Raw genomic sequence first — 12,273 nt, 5'->3', positions numbered from 1 at the left:
GTGGATAGGGGAGAACCAGTGGATGTGGTATATTTGGATTTTCAAAAGGCTTTTGACAAGGTCCCACACAGGAGATTAGTGTTCAAACTTAAAGCACACGGTATTGAGGGTAAGGTATTGATGTGGATGGAGAATTGGTTAGCAGACAGGAAGCAAAGAGTGGGATTAAACGGGACCTTTTCAGAATGGCAGGCGGTGACTAGTGGGGTACCGCAAGGCTCAGTGCTGGGACCCCAGTTGTTTACAATATATATTAATGACTTGGATGAGGGAATTAAATGCAACATCTCCAAGTTTGCGGATGACACGAAGCTGGGTGGCAGTGTTAGCTGTGAGGAGGATGCTAAGAGGATGCAGAGTGACTTGGATAGGTTAGGTGAGTGGGCAAATTCATGGCAGATGCAATTTAATGTAGAGAAATGTGAAGTTATCCACTTTGGTGGCAAAAATAGGAAAACAGATTATAATCTGAATGGTGGCCGATTAGGAAAAGGGGAGGTGCAACGAGACCTGGGTGTCATTATACACCAGTCATTGAAAGTGGGCATGCAGGTACAGCAGGCGGTGAAAAAGGCGAATGGTATGCTGGCATTTATAGCGAGAGGATTCGAGTACAGGAGCAGGGAGGTACTACTGCAGTTGTACAAGGCCTTGGTGAGACCACACCTGGAGTATTGTGTGCAGTTTTGGTCCCCTAATCTGAGGAAAGACATTCTTGCCATAGAGGGAGTACAAAGAAGGTTCACCAGATTGATTCCTGGGATGGCAGGACTTACATATGATGAAAGACTGGATGAACTGGGCTTGTACTCGTTGGAATTTAGAAGATTGAGGGGAGATCTGATTGAAACGTATAAAATCCTAAAGGGATTGGACAGGCTAGATGCAGGAAGATTGTTCCCGATGTTGGGGAAGTCCAGAACAAGGGGTCACAGTTTGAGGATAAAGGGGAAGCCTTTTAGGACCGAGATTAGGAAAAACTTCTTCACACAGAGAGTGGTGAATCTGTGGAATTCTCTGCCACAGGAAACAGTTGAGGCCAGTTCATTGGCTATATTTAAGAGGGAGTTAGATATGGCCCTTGTGGCTACGGGGGTCAGGGGGTATGGAGGGAAGGCTGGGGCGGGGTTCTGAGTTGGAGGATCAGCCATGATCATAAAAAATGGTGGTGCAGGCTCCTGGCAGACTGGCAGCCCTGTTGCATGGATCAGCACAGGTGTACTTTTCACAAATACAACAAAGTGAGGCACTTTATGTTTAAGAAAAACCATAACACATTTTTATTGAACTCCAAAACCTGAGCACAAAGCAGACTAAAAAACCCTTTATGATTACGTCATCACATCAGAGCAGCCTCTTAAAATGAATCCCAACCCAATGTGAGTTCTGTACATTTCCATCCACCTATTACATTACCCTACACAGCAACCCCACCCCGCTGCCCCCCAGAATTCAGTAAAACCGGCACTGTGAGCCTCTGTGGAGCTCGGACGAGCCATCCGGCTCACGTCCTGTGTTCCACGGGTGGAGGATCAGCAGGGGGTGTCTGACTCGTCCAGAGGTGTGCTGACACGCTCTTGGTCACGTTGTGGCACCAGGGGCATGGTAGTGGAATCCTCCAAATCTTGGTGGGCTGGTTGAAGGCAATTTGCCAAAATACATTCAGGTTTGCCCCTCTTATCTATGCTAAAAGTCTCTTCTTGCTGTTCCAAAATGTGGAATGGACCATTGTAAGAGACCTGTGATGACGTTGGTGGGTGACCTGGCAGACGTAAACAGACGAGACAGAATGTAGGTCAACAGGAAGCCAAGAGTGCTGTACACCACGATGGGAGGGAGGAGGAGCTGGAAATGAATTGAATTTACTGAAGAGGGTGGAACGCTGCTGAGAGGCAACCAGGCAGTTGTGGCATCAGGAGTAAAATCACCTGGCACTCATACTGGCTGCCTGTATACCAACTCAGCCACAGATGACTACAAGCCCTCTTCCAGAGCTGTTTTGAGCCCCAGCAGAACCCACAGCAGACAATTGTGCTAACACTCATCCATCAGGGAAGCTCTCAGAGCAGCCCTTAGGGAGCGGAGAATTCACATGCATAGCCTATTAGACAGCAGGTGATACGCCGTGGTGTGATGTAGCCTAGTGCCTCTGGCCTTTTGCAACCCGGAGGTCTGACATGAACACTTGGAGTATTGTGTCCATTTACTATAGGAAGGATGTGGAAGCATTGGAAAGGGTACAAAGGAGATTTACCAGGATGCTGCTTGGTTTAGAGAGTAGGCATTATGATCAGAGATTAAGGGAGCTAGGGCTTTACTCTTTGGAGAGAAGGAGGATGAGAGGAGACATGATAGAGGTGTACAAGATAATAAGAGGAATAGATAGAGTGGATAGCCAGCGCCTCTTCCCCAGGGTACCACTGCTCAATACAAGAGGACATGGCTTTAAGGTAAGGGGTGGGGAGTTCAAGGGGGATATTAGAGGAAGGTTTTTTACTCAGAGAGTGGTTGGTGCGTGGAATGCACTGCCTGAGTCAGTGGTGGAGGCAGATACACTAGTGAAGTTTAAGAGACTACTAGACAGGTATATGGAGGAATTTAAGGTGGGGGCTTATATGGGAGGCAGGGTTTGAGGGTCGGCACAACATTGTGGGCCGAAGGGCCTGTACTGTGCTGTACTATTCTATGTTCTATGTTCTATGAACTGGGGACTGCGCTCAGAGGAAATATTAGGTGGGGTGCCAAACCCAGCAACCCAGGTGCTGATGAACACCCGAGCCACGTCTGTGGCTGTCGTTGATGCTGGAGGTATGATCCCCTGCCACCTAGTAGAACAGTGCACCATGGTAAGGATGTGCATGAAACCATGGGAGGGGGAAGAGGACCAAAAATGTCCACATCAAAATGGTCACATCATCGCTCGGAAACCTCTAAAGGTGCCAGTGGTGCCTGGACATAAGACTTGAAGACTTAGGAGCAGAATTAGGCCATTTGGCCCATCTAGTCTACTCTGCCATTCATTCGTGGCTGATCCTTTTTTCCCCTCCTTATCACCATCTGACGTTTACTTTTTGCCTGCTGGCAAACCACACCGGCTGCAGTTCAATCACAGGCCCTTTCTAAGGCTATGCCGCAGAAAATTTACTGTAACCAGTAAAGAAAAACTCCAGCCTGAGTTGTTTTTTCCCCTTGTTATGTTGTATATCGGTTATGAATTCAGATACATTGGCCAGGTAGCGTTGCTGCCATGCAGAGTAAGGGTCTGATATTTTGGTCATCACGTGCACGAGGTTTGTGGTAATGAAACGCTGTGAAATGGCAAACCTCAAGAAGAAATGAAAGGATTGACTGTTTTCTAAATGAAGAGAAAATACAAAAAAACGGAGAAACAAAAGGATTTTGGAATCCTTGTGCAGGACTCCCTAAAGGTTAATTTGCAACATGAGTCTGTGGTGAGGAAAGCAAATGAAATGTTAGTATTCATTTCAAGGGGCAAGAATATAAAAGCAACAACGTAATGTTGAGACTTTATAAAGCACTGGTGAGGCCTCACTTGCAGTATTGACAGCAGTTTATCTTAGAAAGAATGAGTTAAAGCTGGAAAGGGTTCAATGGAAGTTCACAAAAATGATACCAGGATTCTGCGGGGCCGATCAGCGACAGCAGCTGAGCTCGACAAATGAGTACTTCTCGCAGGTCAGAGTTGGTGATTTAAAACAAGAACTTTGTGGGCGTTGGTCCATTGTGCGGGGCCTATCAGTGGCGGCAACTGAGCTCGAATAACTAAATAAAAGCACAGAAGGGACAAGCGGAGCGGCCAGTGGCGAGAGTAGAAGCGACAGGCGTTTGACCATTCAGGCTTCGGCAAAGTAAGTGGGTAAGTGGACTCAGTTTATGGTTTTTCTTTGCATTTTTAGAAACATAGAAATATAGAAAACCTACAGCACAATACAGGCCCTTTGACCCACAAAGCTGTGCTGAACATGTACTTACCTTACAACTACCTAGGCTTACCCATACCCCTCTATTTTTCAAGCTCCATCCAGGAGTCTCTTAAAAGGCACTACCTTTTCCGCCCCCACCGTCGTTGGCAGCCCATTCCACGCACTCACCACTCCCTGCATAAAAAACGTACCCCTGACATTTACTCTGTACCTACTTCCAAGCACCTTAAAACTATACTCTGTCGTGTTTTCCATTTCAGCCCTGGGGAAAAGCCTCTGACTATCCACATGATCAATGCCTCTCATCAACTTATACACCTCTATCAAGTCACCTCTCAGCCTCCGTCGCTCCAAGGAGAAAAGGCCGAGTTCACTCAACCTATTCTCATAAGGCATCCTCCCCAATCCAGGCAACATCCTTGTAAATCTCCTCTGCACCCTTTCTATGGTTTCCATGTCCTTCCTGTAGTGAGGCGAACAGAAATGAGCACAGTACTCCAAGTGGGGTCTGACCAGGGTCATATATAGCTGCAACGTTACCTCTCCGCTCTTAAACTAAATCCTACGATTCATTAAGGCCAATGCACCTTATGACTTCTTAACCACAGAATCTACCTTTGTAGCAGCTTTGAGTGTCCTATGGACTTGGACCCCAAGATCCCTCTGATCCTCCACACTGCCAAGAGTCTTGCCATTAATGCTATGTTCTGCTATCATATTTGACCTACCAAAATGAACCACCTCACACTTATCTGGGTTGAACTCCACCTGCCACTTCTCAGCCCAGTTTTGCATCCTATCAATATCCCATTGTAACCTCTGACAGCCCTCCACACTATCCACAACACCCCCAAGCTTTGTCTAATCAGCAAAGTTACTAACCCAACCTTCCTCTTCCTCATCCCTGAGGCACACCACTGGTCACTGGCCTCCATGCAGAATATGACCCATCTACAACCACTCTTTGCCTCTGTGGTCAAGCCAGTTCTGGATCTACAAAGCAATGTCCCCTTGGATCCCATCCCTCCTTACTTTCATAGTCATAGTCATACTTTATTGATCCTGGGGGAAATTGGTTTTCATTACAGTTGCACCATAAATAATAAATAGTAATAGAACCATAAATAGTTAAATAGTAGTATGTAAATTATGCTAGTAAATTATGAAATAAGTCCAGGACCAGCCTATTGGCTCAGGGTGTCTGACACTCCAAGGGAGGAGTTGTAAAGTTTGATGGCCACAGGCAGGAATGACCTCCCATGACGCTCTGTGCTGCATCTCGGCAGAACGAGTCTCTGGCTGAATGTACTCCTGTGCCCACCCAGCATGTTATGTAGTGGATGGGAAACTGACCAAGATGGCATGCAACCCAGACAGCATCCTCCCTTCAGACACCACCTTCTCAATAAGCCTTGCATGGGGTACTTTATCAAATGCCTTGCTGAAATCCATATACACTACATCTACTGCTCTACTTTCATCAATGTGTTTAGTCACATCCTCAAAAAATTCAATCAGACTCATAAGGCACAACCTGCCTTTGACAAAGCCATGCTGACTATTCCTAATCATATTATGCCTCTCCAAATGCTCATAAATCCTGCCTCTCAGGACCTTCTCCATCAACTTACCAACCACTGAAGTAAGACTCACTGGCCTATAATTTCTTGGGCTATCCCTACTCCCTTTCTTGAATAAGAGAACAGCATCCACAACCCTCCAAACTTCCGGAACCTCTCCCGTCCTCATTGATGGTGCAAAGATCAGCAATCTCCTCCCTCGATTCCCACAGTAGCCTGGGGTACATCTCATCTGGTCCCGGTGACTTATCCAACTTGATGCTTTCCAAAAGCTCCAGCACATCCTCTTTCTTAATGCCTATATGCTCAAGCTTTTCAGTCCGCTGTAAGTCATCCCTACAATCGCCAAGGTAAAGATAGAGATCTAGAAAATTATAAGGCTAGCAGGAAGGAGCTTAAGAATGAAATTAGGAGAGCCAGAAGGGGCCATGAGAAGGCCTTGGTGGACACGATTAAGGAATACCTCAAGGCATTCTACAAGTATGTGAAGAGCAAGAGGATAAGACATGAGTGTGACAATGGAAAAGTGTGTAGTGTTTTGAACCTTTCAAAGGCTCTTCTTTTCTTCTTGACTAGATTTACAGCAGCCTTTTTACACCATTGTTCCTGTACCCTACCATCCTTTCCCTGTCGCATTGGAACGTATCTACGCGGAACTCCACACAAATATCCCCTGAACATTTACCACACTTCTTCTGTGTGTTTCCCTGAGAATATCTGTTTCCAATTTATGGTTCCAAGTTCCTGCCTGATAGCTTCATAGTTCCCCTTACTCCAATTGAATGTTTCCCTAACTTGTCTGTTCCTATCCCTCTCCAATGCTATGGTAAAGGAGATAGAATTGTGATCGCTATCTCCAAAATACTCTCCCACTGAGGGATCCGACATTGACCAGGTTCATTTCCCAATACCAGATCCTGCCCCTGCATCATCCAAATCTCTGTAATGGTCACAACATCACTGCTCCAAGTGCTGACCCAATGTTCTAAGCTTATCTGCTTTATTCATAATACTCCTCGCATTAAAATAGACACATCTCAAACCATCGGTCTGAGTGCGTCCCTTCTCTATCACCTGCCTATCCTCCCTATCCTCCGTCACTTGTTCAGTTCCCACCCCCTCAGCAATTCTAGTTTAAACTCTCCCCAGTAGACTTTGCAAACCTCCCTGCCAGGGTAAGCAACACACATAACACGCTGGAGGAACTCAGCAGGTCAGGCAGCATCTGTGGAAACAAACAGTCAACGTTTCAGGCCAAGACCCTTCGTCAGGACCCCAGCATCTGTACAGTGTTTTGTGTCCCCGCCAGGATATCGGTTCCCCTCGGATTCGTGCAACCGGTCCTTTTTGTACAGATCACACCTTCCCCAGAAGAGGTCCCAATGATCCAGAAACCTGAATCCCTGCCTCCTGCTCCAATCCCTCAGCCACACATTTATCCTCCACCTCACTCTATTCCTATACTCACTGTCATGTGACACAGGTAGTAAGCCCGAGATGACTACCTTTGAGGTCCTGCTTCTAATTCCCTCTAGTCTGTTTTCAGGACCTCCTCCCTTTTCCTACCTATGTCATTGGTACAAATATGTACCACAACCTCTGGATGTTCTCCTTCCCACTTCAAGATATCGTTGATGCGATCAGAAACATCCCAGACCCTGGCACCTGGGAGGCAAGCTACCATCCATATTTCTTTTCTGCGTCCACAGAATCACCTGTCTGACCCCCTAACTATAGAGTCCTCTATCACTGCTGCCATCCTCTTCCTTTCCCTACCCTTCTGAGCCACAGGGCCAGACTCTGTGCCAGAGGCATGGCCACTGTTGCTTCCTCCAGGTAGGCCGTCTCCCCAACAGTACTCAAACAGGAGTACTTATTGTTAAGGGGGACAGCCACAGCGGTACTCTCTAGTATCTGACTCTTGCCCTTCCCTCTCCTGACTGTTATCCAGTTATCTGTCTCCCCAGGCCCCAGGGTGACTTCCTGCCTATAGCTCCTCTCTATCACCTCCTCACTCTCCCTGACCAGACGAAGGTCATCAAGCTGCATCTCCAGTTCCTAAGGAGCTGCAGCTTGACGCACCTAGCACAGGTATGGCCATCTGGGAGGCTGGTCGTCTCCAGGACCTCCTATGTCTGACACTGAGCACAGAGAACTGGCCTCCCACGCATTCTTTCTGTCTGTATTCTAAACAGATAACATTCCTCGCCTCAACCCTTTATTGCCTAAGCACCATCGAGCCAAAGCCTTCCTACTCTGTCTCCCTCTACTCTGACGCCTGCTTTGTAAAGCTGTTTTCTTTTTAATCTCTTCCTGCTGTTCTCACTGGCCGACCTCCACGTGCTTATGCAGTCATGCCCCGTTCAAACCACTGAAGAAATTTTTTTGAGGAATAACGAGCATGTCGGTAGGGTAAGTATTTTGCTCTGGGTTTTGGATGTGGGAATCTTGGGAATCTTCTAGCCTCCCTGATGGCCACATCTGTGCCAGGTGCACCGAGATGCAGCTCCTGAGAGACTGTGTTAGGGATCTGGAGTAGCAGCGCAATGACTTGCAGCTTATTAGGGGAAGTGAACAGGGGAGCATTTTCTTGGATGCAGAGAATGTGAGTGAGGTACTGAATGAGTACTTTGCTTCAGTATTTACCATGGAAAAGAATATGGAAGACCAGGAGATCAGTGTTGAGAGCATAAATATGTTAGGGAGATAGAGATCAAGGAGGAGGAAGTATTGGGCCACCTAAGGAGATTTAAGGTGGATAAATCCCCAGGGCCTGATGGAGGCAAGAGACAAGATTGCTGAGCCCTTGACCAGTATCTTCATGTCCTCCTTTGCCACAGTCGAGATCCTGGAGGACTGTGAGTGCCTAATGTTGTAATTCTATTTTAGAAGGGAACAACGGAAAATCCTGGGAACTATAGACTGATGAGTCTTGTGACAGTTGTAGGGTAATTGCTGGAGAAAATTCTCAGGGATAGGACATATGAGCATTTGGAAACCCATGATCTAATTAGGGAGAGCAGCATGGCTTTGTGCGGGGCAAGTCATGCCTTACCAACTTGAATAAGTTTCTTGACAAGGTGATGAGAGAAGCTGATGAGGGTTGGGCAGTAGACGTTGTCTACGTGGATTTTATTAAGATGTTTGACAAAGTCCCTCTTGGGAGGCTCATCCAGAGATTTAGATACATGGGATCAGTGGCTGGATTTAGAACTGGCTTGCACATAGAAGACAGAGGGAAGTGGTTGAAGGGATTTATTTGAGCTGAAGGTCTGTAATGAGTGGAGATCAGTGCAGAGACCTCTGAGCACCAACGGGAATTGACCATAAAACACATGCCTTCTCCCTTTGTCTTAACAGAATCTGCAGTTTGGTTCATTGTGAAAATCATAAATCCTTCTGGTCTGACTTTCACAACTGACAAATGTACAGGTAACCAAGCAAACAAGTGAGATCAGCCTGACCTGCAGTCTTGCCCTCAGAACGTCAATTTTATTTTCCAGCGATTGCACATTTGCCGTGTAGAGGAGGCCTCATCCCTCAGTCTTTCAGCTTGGCTTGGACTCCCTTTCTCTGGTCACACTTCCGGCCAGGACGGTGAGTCGTCACAGTGCCGCATTTGACTGGTCCGTGTTCTTCAGGCAATCGTGAAATCTGAAGATCATTGATGTGATTCAGAAGTCCGTTGTTATGAGGAAATTTACATACTGCAGATTGCAGTGAAAGTAATTCAAAAGTAGTACATTAAAGAGGAAACCTCAAATAATTTTCTGCAGCCCACAGAAAGTTGTCGATGGTTGCCAGCGCCATCTTGAGGCTGATCAATGCATGTCCTCTGGTTTCAGACATTTCTACCCCGGTGAAAAAGATACACCCTGTCTACACTAACTAAGCCTCTCATAATCTAATAAAACCATGAGATATAGGAGCAGAATTAGGCCATTTGGCCCATTTAGTCTGCTCTGCCATTTCATCAAGGCTGATCCAATTTTCCTGTCAGCCCCAATCTCCTGCCTTCTTCCCGTATCCCCCCATGGCCTGATCAATCAAGAATCCATCAAACTCTGCCTTAAACATACATAAATACTTGGCCTCCACAACTGCCTGTGGCAATGAATTCCACAGATTCATCACTCTCTGGCTAAAGGGATTCCCCCTCATCGCTGTTCTAAACGGACACCACTCTATTCTGAGGCTGTCCCCTCTGGTCTTAGACTCTCCCACCACAGGAAATGTCCTCTCCACATCCACTCTATCAATGTCTTTCACCATTTAATAGGTTTCAATGAGATCATCCCTCATTCTTCTGAATTCCAGTGAATACAGGCCCAGAGGCATCAAACACTCTTGATATGACAAGCCATTCAATCCTGCAATTATTTTCATGAAACTCCTTGGAATCATCTTCAGTTTCAGCACCATGTCCTTTCTAAGATAAGGGGCCCTAAACTGCTCACAATACTCCAAGTGCAGTCTTGCCAGTGACTTATAAAGCCTCAACATTACATCCTTGCTTTTATAGAACATAGAACATAGAACAGTACAACACTGTACAGGCCCTTCAGCCCACAATGTTCTGCCGACCCTCAAACCCCACCTCTCATATAAGCCCCCACCTTAAATTCCTCCATATACCTGTCTAGTAGTCTCTTAAACTTCACTAGTGTATCTGCCTCCACCACTGACTCAGGCAGTGCATTCCACACACCAACCACTCTCTGAGTAAAAAACCTTCCTCTAATATCCCCCTTGAACTTCCCATCCCTCACCTTAAAGCCATGTCCTCTTGTATTGAGCAGTGGTGCCCTGGGGAAGAGGCGCTGGCTATCCACTCTATCTATTCCCATTATTATCTTGTTTTCCTCTACCATGTCTCCTCTCATCCTCCTCCTCTCCAAAGAGTAAAGCCCTAGCTCCCTTAATCTCTGATCATAATCCATACTCTCTAAACCAGGCAGCATCCTGGTAAATCTCCTCTGTACCCTTTCCAATGCTTCCACGTCCTTCCTATAGTGAGGTGACCAGAACTGGACACAGTACTCCAAGTGTGGCCTAACCAGAGTTTTACAGAGCTGCATCATTACATCGAGACTCTTAAACTCTATCCCTCGACTTATGAAAGCAAACACTCCATAAGCTTTCTTAACTACCCTATCCACCTGTGAGGCAACTTTCAGGGATCTGTGGACATGTACCCCCAGATCCCTCTGCTTCTCCACACTACCAAATATTCTGCCTTTTACTTTGTACTCTTCCTTGGAGTTTGTCCTTCCAAAGTGTACCACCTCACACTTCTCCGGGTTGAACTCCATCTGCCACTTCTCAGGCCACTTCTGCATCCTATCAATGTCTCTCTGCAATCTTTGACAATCCTCTACACTACCTACAACACCACCAACCTCTGTGTCGCCTGCAAACTTGCCAACCCACCCTTCTACCCCCACATCCAGGTTATTAATAAAAATTACAAAAAGTAGAGGTCCCAGAACAGATCCTTGTGGGACACCACTAGTCACAATCCTCCAATCTGAACGTACTCCCTCCACCACGACCCTCTGCCTTCTGCAGGCAAGCCAATTCTGAATCCACCTGGCCAAACTTCCCTGGATCCCATGCCTTCTGACTTTCTGAATAAGCCTACCATCTGGAACCCTGTCAAATGCCTTACTAAAATCCAGATAGATCACATCCACTGCACTACCCTCATCTATATGCCTGGTCACCTCCTCAAAGAACTCTGTCAGGCTTGTTAGACATGATCTGCCCTTTACAAAGCCGTGCTGACTGATCCTGATCAGACCATGATTCTCTAAATGCCTATAGATCCTATCTCTAAGAATCTTTTCCAACAGCTTTCCCACCACAGATGTAAGGCTCACTGGTCTATAATTACCCGGACTATCCCTACTACCTTTTTTGAACAAGGGGACAACATTTGCCTCGCTCCAATCCTCCGGTATCATTCCCGTGGACTGGCCAGAGGCTCAGCAATCTCTTCCCTCACCTTGTGGAGCAGCCTGGGGAATATTCCATCAGGCCCTGGGGACTTATCCGTCCTAATGTATTTTAACAATTCCAACACCTCCTCTCCCTTAATATCAGCATGCTCCAGAACATCAACCTCACTCATATTGTCCTCACCATCATCAAGTTCCTTCTCATTGGTGAATACCGAAGAGAAGTTTTCATTGAGGACCTCGCTCACTTCCGCAGCCTCCAGGCACATCTTCCCACCTTTATCTCTAATCGGTCCTACCTTCACTCCTGTCATCCTTTTTTCTTAACATAATTGAAGAATGCCTTGAGGTTTTCCTTTACCCGACTCACCAAGGCCTTCTCATGCCCCCTTCTTGCTCTTCTCAGCCCCTTCTTAAGCTCCTTTCTTGCTTCCCTATATTCCTCAATAGACCCATCTGATCCTTGCTTCCTAAACCTCATGTATGCTGCCTTCTTCCACCTGACTAGATTTTCCACCTCACTTGTCACCCATGGTTCCTTCACCCTACCATTCTTTATCTTCCTCACCGGGACAAATTTATCCCTAACATCCTGCAAGAGATCTTTAAACATCGACCGCATGTCCATAGTACATTTCCCTGTAAAAACATCATCCCAATTCACGCCCGCAAGTTCTAGCCTTATAGCCTCATAATTTGCCCTTCCCTAATTAAAAATGTTCCTGTCCTCTCTGATTCTATCCTTTTCCATGATAATGCTAAAGGCCAGGGAGCGGTGGTCACTGTCTCCCA

The 12,273-nt window shown here is 46.5% G+C and overlaps 1 protein-coding gene across 1 annotated transcript in view; it reads left to right on the top strand.

Moving 5' to 3' along the window:
* The first annotated feature begins 3,093 nt into the window (after nt 1-3,093).
* The window catches only part of LOC134350327 (uncharacterized), a 53,468-nt gene continuing 44,288 nt past the window's right edge, over nt 3,094-12,273 (top strand). Inside the window, exon 1 of the mRNA XM_063055382.1 lies at nt 3,094-3,877. The gene's annotated coding sequence lies outside the window, so the exon portion shown is untranslated. The remainder of the gene's footprint in view (nt 3,878-12,273) is intronic.

This window comes from Mobula hypostoma, chromosome 8 (assembly GCF_963921235.1).
Source record: "Mobula hypostoma chromosome 8, sMobHyp1.1, whole genome shotgun sequence".
NCBI classification, from domain to species: Eukaryota; Metazoa; Chordata; class Chondrichthyes; order Myliobatiformes; family Myliobatidae; genus Mobula; species Mobula hypostoma.
This window is presented reverse-complemented; position numbering and strand designations above follow the sequence as displayed.